This window comes from Chlorocebus sabaeus, chromosome 5 (assembly GCF_047675955.1).
Source record: "Chlorocebus sabaeus isolate Y175 chromosome 5, mChlSab1.0.hap1, whole genome shotgun sequence".
NCBI classification, from domain to species: Eukaryota; Metazoa; Chordata; class Mammalia; order Primates; family Cercopithecidae; genus Chlorocebus; species Chlorocebus sabaeus.
Window position 1 is genome coordinate 28,675,061 of NC_132908.1, and position 27,759 is coordinate 28,702,819.

Consider the following 27,759-nt stretch of genomic DNA (forward strand, 5'->3'; position numbering starts at 1 on the left):
GATTGTGAATTTAAGATTATTTCAAGCCGGGCGCGGTGGCTCACGCCTGTAATCCCAGTACTTTGGGAGGCCATGGTGGGAGGATCACGAGGTCGGGAGGATCACGAGGTCAGGAGATTGAGACCATCCTGGTTAACACGGTGAAATCCAGTCTCTACTAAAAATACAAAAAATTACCCCAGCGTGGTGGCGGGTGCCTGTAGTCCCAGCTACTCGGGATACCGAGGCAGGAGAATGGCGTGAATCCGGGAGGCGGAGCTAGCAGTGAGCTGAGATTGCGCCATTGCACTCCGGTCTGGGCAACAGAGCTAGACTCCGTCTCAAAAAAAAAAAAAAAAAAAGATTATTTCCTTAACTACTCATCTAGACAGAATAAAGCAATCATTAACAGCTAAGAAAAACAATATATACAAGATAAGTCATGAACAAAGTAGAGGCAATATTTATACAGGTGAAAAACACATAGATTTTTAAATTAGCAACAGACATATAGCTAATTCATACATAAATTAAGCATCATATTGTCTTAAAGTCTTACAGAGTTGAAAATTATCATCCAACTCATAATATCAAGGTTGAAAAACAAAAATACAATTAACTGATCTAAGGAAACATATCTGAAAAAAAACACAATCATATAGATTAACAAGAATAAGAGAAATTTTAGTGCATAAAATAATGAATACAACATAGTCTATTAATAATAATCCTTTAGATATTTGCAATTATCAACTGTGTGCACCCATGAAGAAAAGGCATTTTGAAACATTGCCATTCAATGAATGGCAGTAAAATGTCACAGAAAATGCATTATAATCACTAATAATTAGCTCTAATGAGAAAATTTTAATGAGTAAATATTTAAAAGACACTAGGAAGACTTCTTTATCATGTTATCAATATATTGGTGCTATTCTTACACAAAATATAATGGCTATAATAAAGTCTTTAGAAGCTAAGAAAAGTTTTATATTTCCAAATCAAGGAACAACATAAATGTTGCAAAATACAGTGAGAATTGCTAAAATATAATGTCAGTATTTGGAATTAAATTATACATCAGTTAAATATAAAATGGATATCAATCTTAATAATTCTTTTTTGCTTGCAGTAAACGTAAACTTACAATCAAACATATTAATAAATATGTGGTGCCCACTAGTAATCTAATTTACATCTTATACAATGTGTACATTCGAGTATTTTGTTTCTGAATTTTTGAATCCAAAAAATCACAAATTTGATACATTTTCTTTTATTTATTTATTTTTAAATTTATTTATTATTATTAAACTTCAAGTTGTAGGGTACATGTGCACAACGTGCAGGTTTGCTACATATGTATACTTGTGCCATGTTGGTGTGCTGCACCCATCAACTCGTCATTTACATCAGGTATAACTCCCAATGCAATCCCTCCCCCCTCCCCCCTCCCCATGATAGGCCCCGGTGTGTGATGTTCCCCTTCCCGAGTCCAAGTGATCTCATTGTTCAGTTCCCACCTACGAGTGAGAACATGCGGTGTTTGGTTTTCTGTTCTTGTGATAGTTTGCTAAGAATGATGGTTTCCAGCTGCATCCATGTCCCTACAAAAGACACAAACTCATCCTTTTTTATGGCTGCATAGTATTCCATGGTGTATATGTGCCACATTTTCTTAATCCAATCTGTCACTGATGGACATTTGGGTTGATTCCAAGTCTTTGCTATTGTGAATAGAGCTGCAATAAACATACGTGTGCATGTGTCCTTATAGCAGCATAATTTATAATCCTTTGGGTATATACCCAGTAATGGGATGGCTGGGTCATACGGTACATCTAGTTCTAGATCCTTGAGGAATCGCCATACTGTTTTCCATAATGGTTGAACTAGTTTACAATCCCACCAACAGTGTAAAAGTGTTCCTATTTCTCCACATCCTCTCCAGCACCTGTTGTTTCCTGACTTTTTAATGATCGCCATTCTAACTGGTGTGAGATGGTATCTCATTGTGGTTTTGATTTGCATTTCTCTGATGGCCAGTGATGATGAGCATTTTTTCATGTGTCTGTTGGCTGTATGAATGTCTTCTTTTGAGAAATGTCTGTTCATATCCTTTGCCCACTTTTTGATGGGGTTGTTTGTTTTTTTCTTGTAAATTTGTTTGAGTTCTTTGTAGGTTCTGGATATTAGCCCTTTGTCAGATGAGTAGATTGCAAAAATTTTCTCCCATTCTGTAGGTTGCCTGCTCACTCTGATGGTAGTTTCTTTTGCTGTGCAGAAGCTCTTTAGTTTGATGAGATCCCATTTGTCAATTTTGGCTTTTGCTGCCGTTGCTTTTGGTGTTTTAGACATGAAGTATTTGCCCATGCCTATGTCCTGAATGGTACTACCTAGGTTTTCCTCTAGGATTTTTATGGTATTAGGTCTAACATTTAAGTCTCTAATCCATCTTGAATTAATTTTCGTATAAGGAGTAAGGAAAGGATCCAGTTTCAGCTTTCTACTTATGGCTAGCCAGTTTTCCCAGCACCATTTATTAAATAGGGAATCCTTTCCCATTTCTTGTTTCTCTCAGGTTTGTCAAAGATCAGATGGCTGTAGATGTGTGGTATTATTTCTGAGGACTCTGTTCTGTTCCATTGGTCTATATCTCTGTTTTGGTACCAGTACCATGCTGTTTTGGTTACTGTAGCCTTGTAGTATAGTTTGAAGTCAGGTAGCGTGATGCCTCCAGCTTTGTTCTTTTGACTTAGGATTGTCTTGGAGATGCGGGCTCTTTTTTGGTTCCATATGAACTTTAAAGCAGTTTTTTCCAATTCTGTGAAGAAGCTCATTGGTAGCTTGATGGGGATGGCATTGAATCTATAAATTACCTTGGGCAGTATGGCCATTTTCACGATATTGATTCTTCCTATCCATGAGCATGGTATGTTCTTCCATTTGTTTGTGTCCTCTTTGATTTCACTGAGCAGTGGTTTGTAGTTCTCCTTGAAGAGGTCCTTTACATCCCTTGTAAGTTGGATTCCTAGGTATTTTATTCTCTTTGAAGCAATTGTGAATGGAAGTTCATTCCTGATTTGGCTCTCTGTTTGACTGTCACTGGTGTATAAGAATGCTTGTGATTTTTGCACATTAATTTTGTATCCTGAGACTTTGCTGAAGTTGCTGATCAGCTTAAGGAGATTTTGGGCTGAGACAATGGGGTTTTCTAAATATACAATCATGTCGTCTGCAAACAGGGACAATTTGACTTCTTCTTTTCCTAACTGAATACCCTTGATTTCTTTCTCTTGCCTGATTGCCCTAGCCAGAACTTCCAACACTATGTTGAATAGGAGTGGTGAGAGAGGGCATCCCTGTCTTGTGCCAGTTTTCAAAGGGAATTTTTCCAGTTTTTGCCCATTCAGTATGATATTGGCTGTGGGTTTGTCATAAATAGCTCTTATTATTTTGAGGTAAGTTCCATCAATACCGAATTTATTGAGCGTTTTTAGCATGAAGGGTTGTTGAATTTTGTCAAAAGCCTTTTCTGCATCTATTGAGATAATCATGTGGTTCTTGTCTTTGGTTCTGTTTATATGCTGGATTATGTTTATTGATTTGCGAATGTTGAACCAGCCTTGCATCCCAGGGATGAAGCCCACTTGATCATGGTGGATAAGCTTTTTGATGTGCTGCTGAATCCGGTTTGCCAGTATTTTATTGAGGATTTTTGCATCGATGTTCATCAGGGATATTGGTCTAAAATTCTCTTTTTTTGTTGTGTCTCTGCCAGGCTTTGGTATCAGGATGATGTTGGCCTCATAAAATGAGTTAGGGAGGATTCCCTCTTTTTCTATTGATTGGAATAGTTTCAGAAGGAATGGTACCAGCTCCTCCTTGTACCTCTGGTAGAATTCAGCTGTGAATCCATCTGGTCCTGGACTTTTTTTGGTTGGTAGGCTATTAATTATTGCCTCAATTTCAGAGCCTACTATTGGTCTATTCAGGGATTCAACTTCTTCCTGGTTTAGTCTTGGAAGAGTGTAAGTGTCCAGGAAATTATCCATTTCTTCTAGATTTTCCAGTTTATTTGCGTAGAGGTGTTTACAGTATTCTCTGATGGTAGTTTGTATTTCTGTGGGGTCGGTGGTGATATCCCCTTTATCATTTTTAATTGCGTCGATTTGATTCTTCTCTCTTTTCTTCTTTATTATTCTTGCTAGTGGTCTGTCAATTTTGTTGATCTTTTCAAAAAACCAACTCCTGGATTCATTGATTTTTTGGAGGGTTTTTTGTGTCTCTATCTCCTTCAGTTCTGCTCTGATCTTAGTTATTTCTTGCCTTCTGCTAGCTTTCGAATGTGTTTGCCCTTGCTTCTCTAGTTCTTTTAATTGCGATGTTAGAGTGTGAATTTTAGATCTTTCCTGCTTTCTCTTATGGGCATTTAGTGCTATAAATTTCCCTCTACACACTGCTTTAAATGTGTCCCAGAGATTCTGGTATGTTGTATCTTTGTTCTCATTGGTTTCAAAGAACATCTTTATTTCTGCCTTCATTTCGTTATGTACCCAGTAGTCATTCAGGAGCAGGTTGTTCAGTTTCCATGTAGTTGAGCGGTTTTGATTGAGTTTCTTAGTCCTGAGTTCTAATTTGATTGCACTGTGGTCTGAGAGACAGTTTGTTATAATTTCTGTTCTTGTACATTTGCTGAGGAGTGCTTTACTTCCGATTACGTGGTCAATTTTGGAGTAAGTACGATGTGGTGCTGAGAAGAATGTATATTCTGTTGATTTGGGGTGGAGAGTTCTATAGATGTCTATTAGGTCTGCTTGCTGCAGAGATGAGTTCAATTCCTGGATATCCTTGTTAACTTTCTGTCTCGTTGATCTGTCTAATGTTGACAGTGGAGTGTTGAAGTCTCCCATTATTATTGTATGGGGGCCTAAGTCTCTTTGTAAGTCTCTAAGGACTTGCTTTATGAATCTGGGTGCTCCTGTATTGGGTGCATATATATTTAGGATAGTTAGCTCTTCCTGTTGAATTGATCCCTTTACCATTATGTAATGGCCTTCTTTGTCTCTTTTGATCTTTGATGGTTTAAAGTCTGTTTTATCAGAGACTAGTATTGCAACCCCCGCTTTTTTGTGTTCTCCATTTGCTTGGTAAATCTTCCTCCATCCCTTTATTTTGAGCCTATGTATGTCTCTGCATGTGAGATGGGTCTCCTGAATACAGCAGACTGATGGGTCTTGACTCTTTATCCAGTTTGCCAGTCTGTGTCTTTTAATTGGAGCATTTAGTCCATTTACATTTAAGGTTAAGATTGTTATGTGTGAACTTGATCCTGCCATTATGATATTAACTGGTTATTTTGCTCGTTAGTTGATGCAGTTTCTTCCTAGCCTTGATGGTCTTTACATTTTGGCATGTTTTTGCAATGGCTGGTACCGGTTGTTCCTTTCCATGTTTAGTGCTTCCTTCAGGGTCTCTTGTAAGGCAGGCCTAGTGGTGACAAAATCTCTAAGCATTTGCTTATCTGTAAAGGATTTTATTTCTCCTTCACTTATGAAACTTAGTTTGGCTGGATATAAAATTCTGGGTTTAAAATTCTTTTCTTTAAGAATGTTGAATATTGGCCCCCACTCTCTTCTGGCTTGAAGAGTTTCTGCCGAGAGATCTGCTGTTAGTCTGATGGGCTTCCCTTTGTGGGTAACCCGACCTTTCTCTCTGGCTGCCCTTAAGATTTTTTCCTTCATTTCAACTTTGGTGAATCTGGCAATTATGTGTCTTGGAGTTGCTCTTCTCGAGGAGTATCTTTGTGGCGTTCTCTGTATTTCCTGGATTTCAATGTTGGCCTGCCCTACTAGGTTGGGGAAGTTCTCCTGGATGATATCCTGAAGAGTGTTTTCCAACTTGGTTCCATTTTCCCCGTCACTTTCAGGCACCCCAATCAGACGTAGATTTGGTCTTTTTACATAATCCCATACTTCTTGCAGGCTTTGTTCATTTCTTTTTCTTCTTTTTTCTTTTGGTTTCTCTTCTCGCTTCATTTCATTCATTTGTTCCTCCATCGCTGACATTCTTTCTTCCAGTTGATCGAGACGGTTACTGAAGCTTGTGCATTTGTCACGTATTTCTCGTGCCATGGTTTTCGTCTCTTTCATTTCGTTTGTGAGCTTCTCTGCATTAATTACTCTAGCCATCAATTCTTCCACTTTTTTTTCAAGATTTTTAGTTTCTTTGCGCTGGGTACGTAATTCCTCCTTTAGCTCTGAGAAATTTGATGGACTGAAGCCTTCTTCTCTCATCTCGTCGAAGTCATTCTCCGTCCAGCTTTGATCCGTTGCTGGCGATGAGCTGCGCTCCTTTGCCGGGGGAGATGCGCTCTTATTTTTTGAATTTCCAGCTTTTCTGCCCTGCTTTTTCCCCATCTTTGTGGTTTTATCTGCCTCTGGTCTTTGATGATGGTGATGTACTGATGGGGTTTTGGTGTAGGTGTCCTTCCTGTTTGATAGCTTTCCTTCTAACAGTCAGGATCCTCAGCTGTAGGTTGTAGCTGTAGGAGATTGCTTGAGGTCCACTCCAGACCCTGTTTGCCTGGGTATCAGCAGCCAAGGCTGCAGAAGATAGAATATTTCTGAACAGCGAGTGTACCTGTCTGATTCTTGCTTTGGAAGCTTCCTCTCAGGGGTGTACTCCACCCTGTGAGGTGTGGGGTGTCAGACTGCCCCTAGTGGGGGATGTCTCCCAGTTAGGCTACTCAGGGGTCAGGGACCCACTTGAGCAGGGAGTCTGTCCCTTCTCAGATCTCAACCTCCGTGTTGGGAGATCCACTGCTCTCTTCAAAGCTGTCAGACAGAGTCGTTTGCGTCTGCAGAGCTGCTGCGTTTGTTATTTTTTACTGTGCCCTGTCCCCAGAGGTGGAGTCTACAGAGACAGGCAGGTTTCCTTGAGCTGCTGTGAGCTCCACCCAGTTCGAGCTTCCCAGCAGCTTTGTTTACCTACTTAAGCCTCAGCAATGGCGGGCGCCCCTCCCCCAGCCTCGCTGCTGCCTTGCCGGTAGATCACAGACTGCTGTGCTAGCAATGAGGGAGGCTCCGTGGGTGTGGGACCCTCCCGGCCAGGTGTGGGATATGATCTCCTGGTGTGCCTGTCTGCTTAAAGCGCAGTATTGGGGTGGGAGTTACCCGATTTTCCAGGTGTTGTGTGTCTCAGTTCCCCTGGCTAGGAAAAGGGATTCCCTTCCCCCTTGCGCTTTCCAGGTGAGGCAATGCCTCGCCCTGCTTCAGCTCTCACTGGTCGGGCTGCAGCAGCTGACCAGCACCGATCGTCTGGCACTCCCCAGTGAGATGAACCCAGTACCTCAGTTGAAAATGCAGAAATCGCCGGTCTTCTGTGTCGCTCGCGCTGGGAGTTGGAGACTGGAGCTGTTCCTATTCGGCCATCTTGCTCCGCCCCAAGAGTTTTATGATACATTTTCAAAAGTGAAACATATAGGATTAGAAAAATAAGCAAGATGACAGAATAGGAGGCCCCCATGCATATTTCTCACAACATAGTGTGGCAGCCGTGCCAAATACAACTGCCTTTATGGGAGCTTTGTGATCCAGGTCAGAATTTCTGATGCCCAGCTGGAGCCCAAGATCAAGGAGGACAATTTGAGGACAAGTCCTTAACCGAAGGGTAGGCTTGTTGATTATGGTTCTGGACACACAACAAAAAAATTGCCATATCCCACTGTAGATTTAGCTATAGCTCATTTGGCCTTGGTCCTGCCACTCAAAAAATCTTCCAAGACTCCAGGAGGATTCATTCCCACCTGAGATTCAGGTGACAGGCCTGAAGATCCTGGTCCTGTCTGTGGCCCGTGAATAGGCAAAATCCATCTCCATCACCTCTCAGTCATGATCTGGAAAAAGTTCTGTCCACACAGGGACCCTCAGGAAAAAACATCCATCTGTGCCTCTGGATGTAGAACTGCCAACACTGACTGGAATGGGAATCCTGAAGTGGCACTGAAACTTTGCTCCAGTTTCATGCAGCCACAGGGCAGGAGTTTTGCTCAACCTGGGACTTGCCTGAAAGCACACGTCTGTGCCCCTGGAGCTAGACTTGCTGACATTAGTCTCACAGTGAATCTTAAAGCAGCCCTGTAAGTTTAGCTCTACTTTCTGTCAGCCAGGGTCTGGGAGCAGTTCTGCTCAATGAGAAACCTAGAAGGAGACAAGCCGTGGGCCCAGGGCCCATATCCTGTAGCAGCCCTATGAATCAGTTCCAGACCCATTCAGCTGTGATCAGGGGTCAGTCATGTCTATCAGTGACTTATTCAATGACTGGATGAAAGCACTTCCAGAGACTCAGCAGGAGCCACACCTGTCCACATCTATTCTATCAGCACCCTGACTCTGCAGAAACAACTGCAATTCCTTATCTAAGAACCAGCCACAATGCTCAAGATCCTGAAGAAAGTTGTCTTCCAAGAGAAAAGACAGGATCCATGACAATCTATGTCCTGCTAATAGGTCTGTCAACCATATAATCCACTGCAGACCCAGTAGCAGTCATGTGACATGTCTCCAACACACTCAACTGCAATCTTAGTCAAAATCTCATCAGCTCAGGATCCAAAAGCAGAAAGTATTTATTTCCTAAAACTAGTCTATAATGACTAGAAGAGATGTTTGCTCCTTCACATTCAGGGAAATAAGCATAAGGCTACACAGATTATGAAGAATCAGGCAAACCACCACCACCACCACCAAAGGAAACTAAAGAACTGTAGTAATCATCTCCAAAGAAATGGAGATCTGAAAGTTGGCTAACGAAGAATTCAAAATAATCATCTTAAAGAATTTCAGTGAGATGCAAAAGAACACAGATAGATAACTAAAAAGTTTTATAGCACAATATTTGAATAAAATGAGACTTTTAATAGAGAATTAAAAAGAACCAAACAGAAATCTTGGCACTAAAGTGAACAATGGAAGAACTGAAAAAATGTAACAGTTTTAACAAGAGACTCAATCAGGAAAAAAAAAAAAAATCAGCAAACTCAAAGACAGGTCATTTGAAAGTAATCAATTAGAAAAAAAATGAAAGTGAGAAGGAGCATACAGGCTGTATATCATAAAGTGAACAAATATATACATTTTAGGATTTTCAGAAGAAAGACAGAGGAAAAAAAGATTATTTAAATATATAATGTCTTAAAATTCCCCAAATCTGGAAAAGGATATGAACAACCAGTTTCATAAAGCTCAAAATAACTGCGGCAAGAAGAACCTAATGAACATTCCTTTGGGATATATTATAATTAAATTCAAAGACAAAGGCAAAATTCAAAGACAAAGCAAGAATCATGAAAGCAGCATGAGATAAGAGATTATTCACATACAAGGGAAACTTTATGATGTTATCAGTAGATTTTTCAGCAGAAACCTTACAGGCCAAATAGGAGTTATACCATATATTCAAAGTGCTGAAAGAAGGAAAATTTAAAAAACAGACAACTAAGAAGGCTATATACAACAAAGCATCTTTTAGAAATAAGAGAGATGAAGACATTTCAAGACCCCCCGCCAAAAAAAAATGTTAAGGGAATTCATCACCACTAGACCTGTCTAGAAATGCTAAAGGACTAAAGGAATTACTCAAGTTGAAATGATGAAATGCTAACTAAATATGAAAGCATTAAAACTACTAATATCACTGGAAATGGTAAATAATGAAATTCAGAATATTCAAATATTGTAATGGTGGGTACATTTATCACTTTTAATTCTAGTATAAGAACTATAAAACAAAAGTATTTTTAAGAAGTATAGTTTTGATAATTTAATGAATACACAATATAAGAAGTTTTAAAATGTGTGAAGGAGAGGAAAACTGTAGAGTTTTCTATGTATAAAGGTTGAATTATTATCAACTTAAATTAGACTGTTATATGATGTTTATGTAAGTCTTATAACCACTGGGGAAAAAAATTGTAGTAGATACATACAATAAAAAGAGAAAGTAATCAAAGTATATAAAAACAACAAAAACAAGACAAAAAATTAACAAAACCAAAGGGAAGACAGCATAAGAGGAGAAAAGAAACAAATGAAGTATAAAATAGAAAACAAAATTATAATAGTTACCTATCAATAATTACATATAAAGAGATTAAATTATCCAATAAACAGACACTGATATAGACTGAATGTCACTTGCAAAAATTTAGGTTAAAATTTAATAGCCACTGTGACAGAATTAAGAAGTGGGAGTTTTAAGAAGTGATTAGGGCATGAGAGCTCTGCCTGTAATGAATGTATTTATGTCCTTATCACAGCAGTGGGATAGTCATCACAAGTATGTATTTGTTATATGCTCTCTCCCCGTCATGCCTTTGGCTATGTTATTATGCAGCATAAAGGTCTTCACCAGATGCCAGTGTCATGCTCTCTGCCTTCCCTGCCTTCAGAATCATAAGCTAAATTAACTTGTATTCCTTATAAATCACCCATTTCCTTATAAAATACCCTGTGATATTCGGATATAGCAGTCACAAAACAAATTTAAAACAGAGAGAGAGTGGCTGAATGGATTTTTAAAAATCCAGTGACAAGATGCTTACAAGAGACTCACTTTTGATTTAAGGACAAACATAGGCTAAAAGTGAAAGAAATGGAAATGTTATTCCATACAAATGATAAACAAAAGAGTGCAGGCAGGGGTAGTTATACTTACATTAGATAAAACAGACTGACAAAATCTGTCACAAGAGACAAAGGAGTTAACTATATAATAATAGAGAGGTTAATTTGTCCAGAGGATAGAACAATTAAATAGATATATGCATCCAACACTGGAATACCTAAATATATAAAGCAAACATTAAGAGAACTGGAAAGAGAAATATACAGAAATACAATAAAAGAAAATGTTAGTATCCTACTTAAAACGGATAGATCACTCAAGCACAAAATTAAGAAAACAGTGCACTATAACACTATAGACTAAATATACGTATATGTCCCACCCAACAATATGAGAATACACATTCTTCTAAGAATACATGAAATATTCTCCAGGATAGATCACATGTTAAACCAAAAGTAAAAAACAGTAAGTCTTTTCAAATTTATAAAGATTAAAATTATATCTTTTTTTTCTGATTGTACTGATATAAAACTGAAAATCAATAGCAGAAAGAAAACTGGAAACTCACAAATATGTAAATATTAAACAACACACTCCGGAAAAATCAATGGGTTAAAGAAGAAATCAAAAGAAAAATCTAAACATATCCTGAGACAAATGAAATTAGAAACACAAGAAACCAAAACTTTTGGGATGCAACCAAAACAGTTCTAATACAGAAGTTTATAATAATAAAGTCCTACATTAAGAAGAAAAAGATGTAGAAAAGCAGTCTAACTCAATTCCTCAAGAAACTTGAACAAGAACAAAATAATCCCAATGTTAGCATACTTATGGAAATGATAAGAATTAGAACAAAAAGAGACTAAATAGGAAGATAATAGAAAAGATCAAAGAAACTGAGTTGAATTTTTTAAAGAAAACAAAATTGAGAAACTTTTGGCCAGATTAAGCAAAGGAATAAAAAGAGAGAGGAGTTGAAAAATTATAAATGGGCTGCGTGCACTTCCTCGTGCTTGTAGTCCCAGAGCTTTGGGAGGCCATAGCAGGTAAATCACCTGAGCTTAGGAGTTGGAGACTAGCCTGGGCAACATGGTGAAACCCCTCTCTTCAAAAAATACAAAAATTAGCTGAGTGTGGTGGTACACACCTATAGTCCCAGCTACTTGTGAGGTGGGAGAATTACCTGAGCCTGGGAGGTTGAGGCTGCAGTGAGTCATGATCATGCCACTGCACTTTGGCCTGGGCATTGGAGTGAGACCTCCCAGCGCGAGCGACACAGAAGACCGGTGATTTCTGCATTTTCAACTGAGGTACTGGGTTCATCTCACTGGGGAGTGCCAGATGATCGGTGCTGGTCAGCTGCTGCAGCCCGACCAGTGAGAGCTGAAGCAGGGCGAGGCATTGCCTCACCTGGAAAGCGCAAGGGGGAAGGGAATCCCTTTTCCTAGCCAGGGGAACTGAGACACACAACACCTGGAAAATCGGGTAACTCCCACCCCAATACTGCGCTTTAAGCAGACAGGCACACCAGGAGATCATATCCCACACCTGGCCGGGAGGGTCCCACACCCACGGAGCCTCCCTCATTGCTAGCACAGCAGTCTGTGATCTACCGGCAAGGCAGCAGCGAGGCTGGGGGAGGGGCGCCCGCCATTGCTGAGGCTTAAGTAGGTAAACAAAGCTGCTGGGAAGCTCGAACTGGGTGGAGCTCACAGCAGCTCAAGGAAACCTGCCTGTCTCTGTAGACTCCACCTCTGGGGACAGGGCACAGTAAAAAATAACAAACGCAGCAGCTCTGCAGACGCAAACGACTCTGTCTGACAGCTTTGAAGAGAGCAGTGGATCTCCCAACACGGAGGTTGAGATCTGAGAAGGGACAGACTCCCTGCTCAAGTGGGTCCCTGACCCCTGAGTAGCCTAACTGGGAGACATCCCCCACTAGGGGCAGTCTGACACCCCACACCTCACAGGGTGGAGTACACCCCTGAGAGGAAGCTTCCAAAGCAAGAATCAGACAGGTACACTCGCTGTTCAGAAATATTCTATCTTCTGCAGCCTTGGCTGCTGATACCCAGGCAAACAGGGTCTGGAGTGGACCTCAAGCAATCTCCTACAGCTACAACCTACAGCTGAGGATCCTGACTGTTAGAAGGAAAGCTATCAAACAGGAAGGACACCTACACCAAAACCCCATCAGTACATCACCATCATCAAAGACCAGAGGCAGATAAAACCACAAAGATGGGGAAAAAGCAGGGCAGAAAAGCTGGAAATTCAAAAAATAAGAGCGCATCTCCCCCGGCAAAGGAGCGCAGCTCATCGCCAGCAACGGATCAAAGCTGGACGGAGAATGACTTCGACGAGATGAGAGAAGAAGGCTTCAGTCCATCAAATTTCTCAGAGCTAAAGGAGGAATTACGTACCCAGCGCAAAGAAACTAAAAATCTTGAAAAAAAAGTGGAAGAATTGATGGCTAGAGTAATTAATGCAGAGAAGCTCACAAACGAAATGAAAGAGACGAAAACCATGGCACGAGAAATACGTGACAAATGCACAAGCTTCAGTAACCAACTCGATCAACTGGAAGAAAGAATGTCAGCGATGGAGGAACAAATGAATGAAATGAAGCGAGAAGAGAAACCAAAAGAAAAAAGAAGAAAAAGAAATGAACAAAGCCTGCAAGAAGTATGGGATTATGTAAAAAGACCAAATCTACGTCTGATTGGGGTGCCTGAAAGTGACGGGGAAAATGGAACCAAGTTGGAAAACACTCTTCAGGATATCATCCAGGAGAACTTCCCCAACCTAGTAGGGCAGGCCAACATTGAAATCCAGGAAATACAGAGAACGCCACAAAGATACTCCTCGAGAAGAGCAACTCCAAGACACATAATTGCCAGATTCACCAAAGTTGAAATGAAGGAAAAAATCTTAAGGGCAGCCAGAGAGAAAGGTCGGGTTACCCACAAAGGGAAGCCCATCAGACTAACAGCAGATCTCTCGGCAGAAACTCTTCAAGCCAGAAGAGAGTGGGGGCCAATATTCAACATTCTTAAAGAAAAGAATTTTAAACCCAGAATTTTATATCCAGCCAAACTAAGTTTCATAAGTGAAGGAGAAATAAAATCCTTTACAGATGAGCAAATGCTTAGAGATTTTGTCACCACTAGGCCTGCCTTACAAGAGACCCTGAAGGAAGCACTAAACATGGAAAGGAACAACCGGTACCAGCCATTGCAAAAACATGCCAAAATGTAAAGACCATCAAGGCTAGGAAGAAACTGCATCAACTAACGAGCAAAATAACCAGTTAATATCATAATGGCAGGATCAAGTTCACACATAACAATCTTAACCTTAAATGTAAATGGACTAAATGCTCCAATTAAAAGACACAGACTGGCAAACTGGATAAAGAGTCAAGACCCATCAGTCTGCTGTATTCAGGAGACCCATCTCACATGCAGAGACATACATAGGCTCAAAATAAAGGGATGGAGGAAGATTTACCAAGCAAATGGAGAACACAAAAAAGCGGGGGTTGCAATACTAGTCTCTGATAAAACAGACTTTAAACCATCAAAGATCAAAAGAGACAAAGAAGGCCATTACATAATGGTAAAGGGATCAATTCAACAGGAAGAGCTAACTATCCTAAATATATATGCACCCAATACAGGAGCACCCAGATTCATAAAGCAAGTCCTTAGAGACTTACAAAGAGACTTAGACTCCCATACAATAATAATGGGAGACTTCAACACTCCACTGTCAACATTAGACAGATCAACGAGACAGAAAGTTAACAAGGATATCCAGGAATTGAACTCATCTCTGCAGCAAGCAGACCTAATAGACATCTATAGAACTCTCCACCCCAAATCAACAGAATATACATTCTTCTCAGCACCACATCGTACTTACTCCAAAATTGACCACGTAATTGGAAGTAAAGCACTCCTCAGCAAATGTACAAGAACAGAAATTATAACAAACTGTCTCTCAGACCACAGTGCAATCAAACTAGAACTCAGGACTAAGAAACTCAATCAAAACCGCTCAACTACATGGAAACTGAACAACCTGCTCCTGAATGACTACTGGGTACATAACGAAATGAAGGCAGAAATAAAGATGTTCTTTGAAACCAATGAGAACAAAGATACAACATACCAGAATCTCTGGGACACATTTAAAGCAGTGTGTAGAGGGAAATTTATAGCACTAAATGCCCACAAGAGAAAGCAGGAAAGATCTAAAATTGACACTCTAACATCACAATTAAAAGAACTAGAGAAGCAAGGGCAAACACATTCGAAAGCTAGCAGAAGGCAAGAAATAACTAAGATCAGAGCAGAACTGAAGGAGATAGAGACACAAAAAACCCTCCAAAAAATCAATGAATCCAGGAGTTGGTTTTTTGAAAAGATCAACAAAATTGACAGACCACTAGCAAGACTAATAAAGAAGAAAAGAGAGAAGAATCAAATCGACGCAATTAAAAATGATAAAGGGGATATCACCACCGACCCCACAGAAATACAAACTACCATCAGAGAATGCTATAAACACCTCTACGCAAATAAACTGGAAAATCTAGAAGAAATGGATAATTTCCTGGACACTTACACTCTTCCAAGACTAAACCAGGAAGAAGTTGAATCCCTGAATAGACCAATAGTAGGCTCTGAAATTGAGGCAATAATTAATAGCCTACCAACCAAAAAAAGTCCAGGACCAGATGGATTCACAGCTGAATTCTACCAGAGGTACAAGGAGGAGCTGGTACCATTCCTTCTGAAACTATTCCAATCAATAGAAAAAGAGGGAATCCTCCCTAACTCATTTTATGAGGCCAACATCATCCTGATACCAAAGCCTGGCAGAGACACAACAAAAAAAGAGAATTTTAGACCAATATCCCTGATGAACATCGATGCAAAAATCCTCAATAAAATACTGGCAAACCGGATTCAGCAGCACATCAAAAAGCTTATCCACCATGATCAAGTGGGCTTCATCCCTGGGATGCAAGGCTGGTTCAACATTCGCAAATCAATAAACATAATCCAGCATATAAACAGAACCAAAGACAAGAACCACATCATTATCTCAATAGATGCAGAAAAGGCTTTTGACAAAATTCAACAGCCCTTCATGCTAAAAACGCTCAATAAATTCGGTATTGATGGAACGTACCTCAAAATAATAAGAGCTATTTATGACAAACCCACAGCTGCTCAGTGAAATAAAAGAGGACACAAACAAATGGAAGAACATACCATGCTCATGGATAGGAAGAATCAATATCGTGAAAATGGCCATACTGCACAAGGTAATTTATAGATTCAATGCCATCCCCATCAAGCTACCAATGAGCTTCTTCACAGAATTGGAAAAAACTGCTTTAAAGTTCATATGGAACCAAAAAAGAGCCCGCATCTCCAAGACAATCCTAAGTCAAAAGAACAAAGCTGGAGGCATCACGCTACCTGACTTCAAACTATACTACAAGGCTACAGTAACCAAAACAGCATGGTACTGGTACCAAAACAGAGATATAGACCAATGGAACAGAACAGAGTCCTCAGAAATAATACCACACATCTACAGCCATCTGGTCTTTGACAAACCTGAGAGAAACAAGAAATGGGGAAAGGATTCCCTATTTAATAAATGGTGCTGGGAAAATTGGCTAGCCATAAGTAGAAAGCTGAAACTGGATCCTTTCCTTACTCCTTATATGAAAATTAATTCAAGATGGATTAGAGACTTAAATGTTAGACCTAATACCATAAAAATCCTATAGCAAAACCTAGGTAGTACCATTCAGGACATAGGCATGGGCAAAGACTTCATGTCTAAAACACCAAAAGCAACAGCAGCAAAAGCCAAAATTGACAAATGGGATCTCATTAAACTAAAGAGCTTCTGCACAGCAAAAGAAACTACCATCAGAGTGAACAGGCAACCTACAGAATGGGAGAAAATTTTTGCAATCTACTCATCTGACAAAGGGCTAATATCCAGAACCTACAAAGAACTCAAACAAATTTACAAGAAAAAAACAAACAACCCCATCAAAAAGTGGGCAAAGGATATGAACAGACATTTCTCAAAAGAAGACATTCATACAGCCAACAGACACATGAAAAAATGCTCATCATCACTGGCCATCAGAGAAATGCAAATCAAAACCACAATGAGATACCATCTCACACCAGTTAGAATGGCGATCATTAAAAAGTCAGGAAACAACAGGTGCTGGAGAGGATGTGGAGAAATAGGAACACTTTTACACTGTTGGTGGGATTGTAAACTAGTTCAACCATTATGGAAAACAGTATGGCGATTCCTCAAGGATCTAGAACTAGATGTACCGTATGACCCAGCCATCCCATTACTAGGTATATACCCAAAGGATTATAAATTATGCTGCTATAAAGACACATGCACACGTATGTTTATTGCAGCACTATTCACAATAGCAAAGACTTGGAATCAACCCAAATGTCCATCAGTGACAGATTGGATTAAGAAAATGTGGCACATATACACCATGGAATACTATGCAGCCATAAAAAAGGATGAGTTTGTGTCCCTTGTAGGGACATGGATGCAGCTGGAAACCATCATTCTCAGCAAACTATCACAAGAACAGAAAACCAAACACCGCATGTTCTCACTCATAGGCGGGAACTGAACAATGAGATCACTTGGACTCGGGAAGGGGAACATCACACACCAGGGCCTATCATGGGGAGGGGGGAGGGGGGAGGGATTGCATTGGGAGTTATACCTGATGTAAATGACGAGTTGATGGGTGCAGCACACCAACATGGCACAAGTATACATATGTAGCAAACCTGCACGTTGTGCACATGTACCCTACAACTTGAAGTTTAATAATAATAAATAAATTAAAAAAAAAAAAAAAAGGAAAAAAAAGAGAAACCACCAGAGAACATTAGTATAAAGATGTAAAAAGATTAAAAAAAAAAAATACAAAGAATAATAAGAGACTACTATGAACAATCATATGACAACAAATTGGATAACTTAGAAATAGGCTCTTAGAAATGAATGACTCACCAAGATTAAATCATGAAGAAACAGAAATACCAAGCAGATGAATAATAAGAAAGGAGATTGAAGCGTAATAAAAAAAATCCAATGAGAAAAATCCCATGACTAAATGACTTCATATATAAATTGTATTACACATTTAAGGATGAATGAATGTCCATCCTTCTCAAATTCTTCCAAACAATTGAAGGGAAAAAACACTGCCCCTTAGTTTGCATGTAATGAAAAGTGGGTATGTAAGTAAGTGACTGCAGAACTGCTCCTCTCAGCACACTGCCTACAGGGGAGCCTCACTCCACAGGAGCAGTCATAGAGCTGCAACACTGCCAGCTCAATAAAGCTGTTTTCTTCTACCACTACCCTGCATTTGAATTCTTCCTGAGTGAAGCTATGAACCTTCCCAGGATAAGCCCCAATCTGGGGGCTCACCTGCCCTGCAACAAGAGCAATTAGGTAAGAAAAAGAAATAAAAAGCACTCACATCAGCAACAAAGAATTATAATTCTCTCTGCTTGCAGATTAGGTGATTTTATATATAGAAAATCCTGAAGAGTATACAAAAAGAGTTAGAGCTAATAAACTCATTCAGTAAAGCTGAGGTCACAAAATTAACATACAAAAATTAGTTGCATTTCTATATACTAACAATAAACGATCTGAGAAAAAAAGTTAAGCAAACAATCCAATTTATAATAGCATCAAAAAGTGTAAAATTATTATGACTCCATTTAATAAAGGAGGTAAAAGATCTGCTTATTAAAATCCATAAGACACTGATGAATGTAATTGAAAAAGACACAAATAAATGGAAAGATAGCCCTTGTTCATTGACTGGAAAAATTAATACTGATAAAATGTCCACACTCCACAAAGTGATATACAGATACAAAGTAATCCCTATTAAAATTCCAATGTCAGTTTTCACAGAAATAAAAATAAATTCTAAAATTTATTTTATTTTATTATATATATATTTTTTGAGACAGAGTGTCACGGTTGCTCAGGCTGGAGTGCAGTGGCATGATCTTGGCTCACTGCAACCTTGGCCTCCTGGGTTCAAGCAATTCTCTTGCCTCAGCCTTTCCAGTAGCTGGGATTACAGGTATGCGCCACCACACTTGCCTAATTTTTGTATTTTTAGTAGAGACGGGGTTTCGCCATGTTGGCCAGGCTGGTCTTGAACTCCCGGCCTCAAGTGATCCGCCTGCTTCAGGTCTCCCAAAGTGCTGGGATTACAGGTGTGAGCCACTGCATCTGACCTCCAAATTTCTATAAAACCACAAATGACCACAAATAGCCAACACAATCTTAAGAAAGAATAAAGCTGAAGGCATCACACTTCTTCATTCCAAACTATTACAAAGCTATACTAATAGTATTACACTGACCTACAAAGACACATAGACCAATGGGACAGAATGAGGAAAGCAAAAATAACCCCATGTGTATACAGTTAGCAATCACTGACAAGGGCACCAAGATACACAAAGGGTAAAGGATGTTCTCTTCAATAAATGATGCTGGAAAAGGTGGATATTTATGAGCAAAAGGATGAAATTGAACATTTATACCATATACAAAAATGAACTCAAAAAGAATTAACACTTAAATATAAAACCAGAAATTGTGTAACTTTTAGAAGAAACACAGGGAACAAACTCTTCGACATCAGCCTTGGTACTGATTTTTTAGATTTCGCACCAAAAAAGCACAATCAACAAAATCAAAAAACAAAAACAAGTGGGCCTACATCAAACTAAAAAGTGTCTGCACAGCAAAGGAAACAAAGAACAACATGAAAAGGCAACCTAAGGACTGACCTAAGGACTGGGAGAAAATATATCTGATAAGAGTTTCATATCCAAAAGATTGAAGAATCTCACACAACTCAACTGCCAATAAAAGTAAATCTGATTTAAAAACATGCAAAGGACTTGACTAGAAATTTTTCCAGGGATGACATAAAAGTAGCAAACAGGTTTAAGAAAAGGTGCTCAACATAATTAATCATCAGGGAAATGCACATCAAACCTCAATGAGCCATCACCTCACATTCACAGAGAGATACCACAATGAGATTATCAAATCATGAGATATCACCTCATACTGTTAGAATAGCTATTATCAAAGAGAAAAGAGACCACAAATAGTGACAGTGTAGAGAAAAGGGAACATTGTACACCATTGGTGGAAATGTAAATTGATCCAGCCATTATGGGAAAAAGCATGGAGGCTCCTCAAAAAATTAAAAATAGAAGTACCATATGAACCTCAATCCCAATTCTAAGTATATACCTAAAAGAAATACAATCTGGTGAGCGCAATGGCTCATGCCTGTAATCCCAGCACTTTGGGAGGCTGAGGCAGGTGGATCACTTGAGGACAGGAATTCAAGACCAGCCTGGCCAACATGGCGAAACCCTGTCTCTACTAAAAATACAAAAAAATTAGCCAGGCAGGGTGGCACAAGCATGTAATCGCAGCTACTTGGGAGGCTGAGGCGGGAGAATCGCTTGAACCTGGGAAGCAGAGGTTGTAGTGAGCCAAGATGGCGCCACTGCACTCCAGCCTGGGCGACAAAGTGAGACTCCGTCTTAAAAATCAATCAATCAATCAATTAATCAATATCAGTATGTTAAAGAGATATCTGCACCCCTATGTTCATAGCTGATTATTCACATTATATAGTGGAATATTATTCAGCATAATGAAGAAGGTAATCCTGCCATTTCAGACAACGTGGATGAATAAACCAGGTGGATATTATGGTAACTGAATAAGACAGAGAAATACAAATACTGTATAATATCGGTTATTTGTGGAATCTAAAATAGTTGAGCTCATAGAAGTAAAGTGTAGAACAATGGGTCTCAACAGCTGAGAAGTGGTAAAAATGGGGAGATACCGGTCAGAGTACATACTTCCATTGAAAAGATAAATTCTGGGGATCTAATGTACAGCACTGTGAATATAGTTTACAACACGCTTGTATACTTGAGATTTGCTAACACAGTAGATCTTAAATGCTCTCTCCACAAATCCTGGCAACTATGTGAGATGATTAATATGCTAATTAATTTCATTGTATTAATCATTATACAATGTATACATATGTAAAATCAAATTATCAGGATGTATGCCTTAAATATATACAATTTACAAGTGTGGGAAAAAAATCCATATGAAAGAAGGAAGGAAAAGAAAAAAGAAAAGGAAAAGAAAGAAAATGAACATAAAGACCACATTAAACTTCACAATTATCCAGACAAAATTATAAAATCGTATTAACATATAAGGTAAAAGTTGAGAGTTTAGCCATATAATGGGCAATGTTCTAAACTCCCCATAGACAATCATTTAGTTAAGAATTCTATGTAGTAAGTAATATATTAAATGATTTTAAATCTGTGGAATTTGTGCATAGAGCTTATATTTTAGTTTAGGCTAGGAAAGATGAAAAGTTGAAGTGAAAATACGGAATCAGATTTTTTTTTTTTTTTACATTTAGGAAGATACTTTGTGCTCTGATGAAATTACTGAGTCTCAATTTTTGTAGGATCATCTTGGAAACCACCATAGGATTAGAAATTAACATACCAGAAAATATGTGGCATCTATCCACAGAATTCCTGGGACTTCTGAAAAAAATTCCACTGTCCATCACTCCCCTCATACATTTCTGACATGAGGCAAAACCAGAACTTTAAAAGGGGTTCCACATAGAGGTAGAAACATGCCCAGACTTTCCCAGAGCCCCCAAATCAATGGAAGAACAGTCAGATCACACAGGCCCTCACAGGCCAAGGGGAGCACTTTGGCTGTCACTTTGAATATGATGGCAGATCACAGAAGGGGAAGGAGAATCATCAGATAATTTAAGGGAATGAGACAGAAGATGTCCCTCTGTGACAGCAAGAGAAAGAAATAAACCCAAGTGTCTCAAAAATCATTTCCCTTGGAGAACTTCCCAATCCACACTCCAAGGTCTGGTTCTTTCTTGACCGCTGGACCTCTCACCCATGTCATCTACTTCATCTGCTCCCACCTACCTGGCTGGATGGCTACTGTCTCCTCACTCTTCACATTCCAGGGCTCTTTCCTTTGCTCCAAAAAGGTGATCAGGTCTGGCTTAGAGACAGCGTGACCTGTTTTATTAGAAAAAGTCACATGACTCTTGCTGGGAGTTCTTTAATTGCCAGCTCAGTAGGATACTCAGTAAAGAGGGAACATTATAGAGGATCCTAGAAAATTACTTCCCCAAACACTGTTTCCTGTCAGCTTCTTTACAATATTTAGGAAGCATTTTAAACACAGGAATCCTGAGCTTCACTTCCAAGTATGACTGAGTCAAAAATAAGGAAAAGGAACTGGATTTTAAAGTGTAGGCAATGATCGTTTATGTCACTCCATTTCTAGAATCACCACTAAACTACAGTGAACCTTCTACATCACCTCAAGAAAGAAGGCAAATGTCAAGATCAAACATCAGGAAGTTTTTTCTGCAATGAACCCACAATTTTTTTTTCCTGGAAGCAGGAACCTGAATTCATTCATATAAAGCATAAGCTCCCAAGTGACATTCTACAAAGGATAGAAATAAAACCCTTAGTTATTAGATATTAGATAATCTGAAGGCAAGTTATCCTCACCCAGACAGACCAGGTTTCTGTAGTTCTCTAACATCACATCCCCATATAAAAGTTTCTGATCTGAGTCCAGGTGTCCACTCCTCCCAAGAGAATTCTATGGCCACATCCCTGAATGTCAACAATCCCTGAAATAAAAATAAATAGCACATTGACCATGTGGCCATAGGCAGAGTTCATCATTTGACAAACCAAGATGAAATAAGAAAGTTAAGAAAACTGACTCTGACTTATATGAGTGACCTGAAATATTCAATAAGATACTTTTAAACACAATAATATTTTCTAATGTATTCTCTAACTCCGTGGAAAGAGAATGACATAAGATCCACAAAACCAGTGTAGGTACTATGCCTATATAGAATATAAAATATAAAACGAAGGCATAAAGGCCGGGTGCGGTGGCTCATGCCTGTAATCTCAGAACTTTGGGATGCCAAGGTGGGTGGATCACCTGACATCAGGAGTTCAAGACCAGCCTGTCCAAAATGAGGAAACCCCATCTGTACTAAAAATACAAAAAATTAGCCGGACATGGTGGTGCTTGCCTGTAATCCCAGCTACTCAGGAACCTAAGGCAGGAGAATTGCTTGAACCGGGAGGTGGAGGTTGCAGTGAGAAAAGATTGCGCCATTGCACTCTAGTCTGAGCAACAAGAGCGAAATTCCGTCTCAAAAAACAAAAACAAACAAAAAACCAAAAAACCAAAAAACGAAGGCGTCAACATAGGAATATACATTTTTGAGTCTATATTTACATCATCTACAATTAGTTGTGTATAATTGTCAGGTGGAAAAGTCATGGTGACTTAGAGGCATACTTTTCAAATTGTATTGTATTCAACAATAAACTGCAGAACTGGTTCAAATGCAGATTCTGATTCAGGAGATCTGGGGTTGGGGCTGAGTTTTTGCATTTTTAACAAGCTCATCAGTGATGCCAATGCCTCAGGTCACAGGCCACACTTTTGAATAGCAGAGAGGTAGAACACTGAGGGAAGAATGCAGGGATGATGTCGAATTGAGAGTTTTATGAAATTTACAGGTTATAACATAATAGCAAGAATAGAAGAATCCTTTTTGAACATCTACTATTTCCTAGATGCCATCCTAGCAGTTTTTCATGTATTGATAAAACCATAAAAATAATCTATGTGAGAAATAATACTATTCTTCCTCTTTAATAAAAATATTTTGTCAACCCTCCCCATCTGTCTCAAGCCTGAAAATTTTTTTTTTGCCAAATATCTAGTATACAGTAGAGCTTGTATTTTACTCCAGTATCTAACTTAGAATTCATTTTAAAGGGACATACAGGCCAATATGCAGAGATAACCATAAAAGAATGTTCAGAGCAGGTGTCACAACTGAGAAGATGATGAAAACAGGAAGGCAGCAACACAAAACTGATCAAATGATGCTTATGTCACACACACACACATACATAGAAATGGTAACTATACGTACATGAAAAGTGACAGAACATTTCTTAAGAAAATTAAGAAATATTTTAAGTTGTGTTAAAACTATAAAACTCTTTGTGGATAATGCCTTTTTCTGTTTTTTAAACAAACTATGGAGACTAATATATACAATGATATAAATTAAAATAAGAGCTTGTGCTTCTGAGTCTCCTTTTTTCCCCCAACTTTTTGTTTTATTTATTCTAAGTGCTGTGTTATATTTTAGAATTTTAAGACAATGGGTATATAAACTATATGTAAATTGTTATCTTTCTCTGAAAATACAGAGAATAAAGGAGTGTATGCTTGTGACATGAATAAATTGAAGTAGAAACCTACAGAAGTGAGGCTTGTTTCAGAACTTCCAGTTTCAAAAACCAGTATTTACAGTCAACAAACGTGAGAGCCTTCACTCTCCAAAGCAACCCACAAGCAAAAGGAAACTAGAAAGCAATGGGAGTCTCTGAATTAAACGAGATGGTTTATACACATCACTCAGTAAATCCTCCCTCCTAGATATTCATTAACAACAAAGAGAAAAATAACTAGTGAAGGAATCCGGCAGAGAGCACCCGAACCAGGGGAATGAAGTTAGCATCGGCTGTAATGAGACGAACTGGTATCCGTGCTGACGCACAGATGGACCCATAATCATTACTGTGATATCAGTGACAGAAAAAAGTAAATCATGATCTGAGTATAATAATAAAATCTGTGGAGGAACATACAGGTGGCCATATTTCTTCAAACTGGCCATGTGACCCTACTTAGAAGCCTGGGCTGAGAACCACTTAGCTAAGCATTCCTCTCAAGCTTCAATATGCATACACATCATTTGGTATTCTGGGGCCTGTGCTAAGTACTGTGATTCTGCAGGTTTGGAAAAGTTCCATGAATCGGCTTAAGACCCATTATCATTAGCACACAGCTAGAGGAAGCGGGCACAGCACACAGAGTCCCTTACACTCAATACTCTAATCACAACACAAATACTTTTCATTCACAGCGAGGACTACCAACCACTGTCCTGAAAAATCACATCCTTTGCCAGCCGTTTAAAGTCTACAGAGGCTGGTGAGGACAGTAACATCTAAGTCAGCATTTGGAAAACAGCATGGATACATGCATGAAAGCAGTGTTTACTGAGCTTGTACTATGTGCTCACAGTACGCACTGTGCTGGCAACATCACATAGTGAGAGTTAAGCCACATAAACCCCTGGGATGTGGGTCCTGAGTATCCCATAATTCCCTGCAAGATTTAGAGGATGGCCCAGCCTTTCTCTCTCTTCTTCTGTTTCCCTGTCACTATAAAAGCTAACTATAGACAGATGGGAGGGATACGGAAAAGGAGGCTGAAGTTTAGTTCATAAGGATTTCTCACTGTAGTCTTTACATTGACTTTGTTACTACTTGCGGAGCAACTACTGGACCTGCAGGAATGGAAAAAAGGTTGCCAGGTGGGATGTCTCTAGAAGCACTGTTTCAATGAAGAAAAAAATTCAGGCCCCCATATTGTCCTTTGCTCCCATTTAACTGCTTTTGGGTTTGGGGAAATTGTGAGCACTGGCTCTGGAGAACCAGCAAGAGCAACCACTCAGGAGTCTGATCTCCAACAAACAGTTCTGTGAAGGTAGGCTCCCAGGTGGGGCCAGACCGGAACCAAGCTCAGAAGAGGGTGGATTTGGACAGGGTTGGGGCAGAGCAAGGCTAGGGGCAGGGGGCAGGCCCTAGGCTTCTCATCTCTGTGTTGCTGATTTATTTTCAGTCCTGTGTTTCCTAAGCCTGACCACAAGAACTTGACTCCCGGAGTTTTTCTAATTTTGTTTCATCTTTAACTATTTTATAAATCTATTAACAAGCAATGCAATCAAAATATGTAGGGCTTTCTGGGTGTTGGGGTGATCAGACCCAACACCAGGTTGTGGGGGTGACAAAGCCTGGCGGAGTCAAAGGATTGAGAAAAAGACAGTGGAAGAGAAAAGATTGGGACACCAGGGGGCCATCGCTATTGTATAGAACCTGCAAAGGCCCCGAGCTCTGACAGCACACGCTATTTATTGGTAATCCAACAAAGAAACAGGTGGTGAGAATGTGGCGGTCAAAAGGATACATTGCATTAGGCACATGATTTATAGTTGTGATGGTTTAGCATTTATATGGAACATGTTCTGCTACTTGAGATAATGGGAATACAATCGATCGAGGAGCCTAAGAGGGCTAGAAGCAAGGAGCCAGCAAGTCTAGACACATTCCACAGGACATTATGTAAGCCCTGCCTCAGTTTCCCTCCCAACACTCGGCTTTTTCCCAACACTGGGAAAATATTAAAAACCGAATCAAGAGAAAATCAATAGAAATAACAACTCTTCTGTCCATGGGTGGTCCTTCAGGTGGTGACATCAGAACTCACAATGTCAACATAAGAGCAGTGTCCCAAATCAAGTCCAAGTTCCCTGTATACCTCTGTGCTTGCACAGGACCACATGATGCTGAATTTGGCCATTATCCATTTGCTCTAGACTGAAAGTTCCTGGATGGTAGGGACTATGGCTGCTACAAGTGTTGATCTAATGGCCACATGAAATGGAAGCAATTGGTTTACCTATCAGTATGAGTCTCCAGAACTCCTCTTCGTTCTTCGTCCACGTAGTAGAAAACTGGAGCAACTCCCATTTGGATACCAAATAAACAGATTCCTTCTGAGAGTGGAGGAACAAATCCTGGATAATGCATTCCTTTCCCTCTGAGATGGAAAGAAATTAGACCCTGTTGTCAGCCTGACCTCAGTCTGCACAGGACATCACCAGATGTCTCAAGGACCCCCAGGTGCTGGTGAGGGAGTCCCTGGTGATCCTGTGCTGATGCCCCGGTAGTGATTTGGGCAGGACAGACTCAGGCTGACTCTGTGGGGCCAGGACACAAAGTGGAACTGCCCCAGTGGAGCCACAGATTCTGGAGCCAGGTGTAATATTACCTATACCTGATCAGCCAACTCTTGGGTACAAGAAAGAACAAGATTACCCTACTCCAGTAACGCAGCTCACAGGTAGCTGTAGTTTTATTCATGGCTCTGGACAGTGGTGACCCTGCCCTCCCTCTGCTAAGATGCTGCTTTACACTAACAGATTCTGCCACCATATTCTGCTTAGACCAGAAGGCCCTCACAGAACTACAGCAGCTCACTGGACAAGATCTGGAAAACTTGAAGGACCCCACACAAAAAGTCGGGCTTTACAAGGTCTACATCAGTCTCTCGTAATGCAGAAACTGTCCCCTGGATTTTCTATACATCCTCAGTCCAAAGTCTGGCCCTGTCTTGTGGATCCCAGGTGGAGACCAGCCTTTATGTGCAGACCCCAGATGGAATCAACCTGGCTCTGCATTCTTGGGTGTGGCTGTGGAGAGGAAAACTAGAGGAGACAGCCCTTCAGGAAGGCTGCTCTCACACATCCTGGAGAACCCCAGGACCTGGGTTCAGAATTCACAGCTGCAGATTTAGGTGTGGGAGGGGCAGGGAAGTGGCATGCGCCTTCTGCACATTCATGGGCATTTGGGCAAGAGGATGAAGGGAATGTTGAGATTCTCAGGCCTACTCCATGCATGTGTGTGTGCCTGGTTGGTTTCCAGCCCCCATGGTTTCTGAATCAGTTTCAGGTCTGAAGATGCCAGGGGCATGACAGAGCCGGAATGGCTAACTGATGCCCTGTGAACTTACTTTTGTAGAAATCTGGCCAACTGTTCTAGCAGGGATTAAAGATTCCAGATAAGCAGAGAGACCATTCTGCCTGCAGATTTTTGGGGCAATGGGCACTTTGCTGCACAACTGTGGGTTGTGATGGGAAGTCTTCGAGGGAACATCCCCTCTAGAGTGAGGCCTGTGGAACCTTACATTTCTCAGTGTTTGGGAAATATAATTAAAAACAGAATCATGAGAAAAATGATCCACAATGGT

At 39.9% G+C, this 27,759-nt stretch overlaps 1 pseudogene; it reads right to left on the bottom strand.

Annotated features, from left to right (window-relative positions):
- Positions 1–27,148, bottom strand: part of LOC103231483 (uncharacterized) — a 51,619-nt pseudogene extending 24,471 nt beyond the window's left edge.
- Between the last annotated feature and the right edge of the window lie 611 nt (positions 27,149–27,759).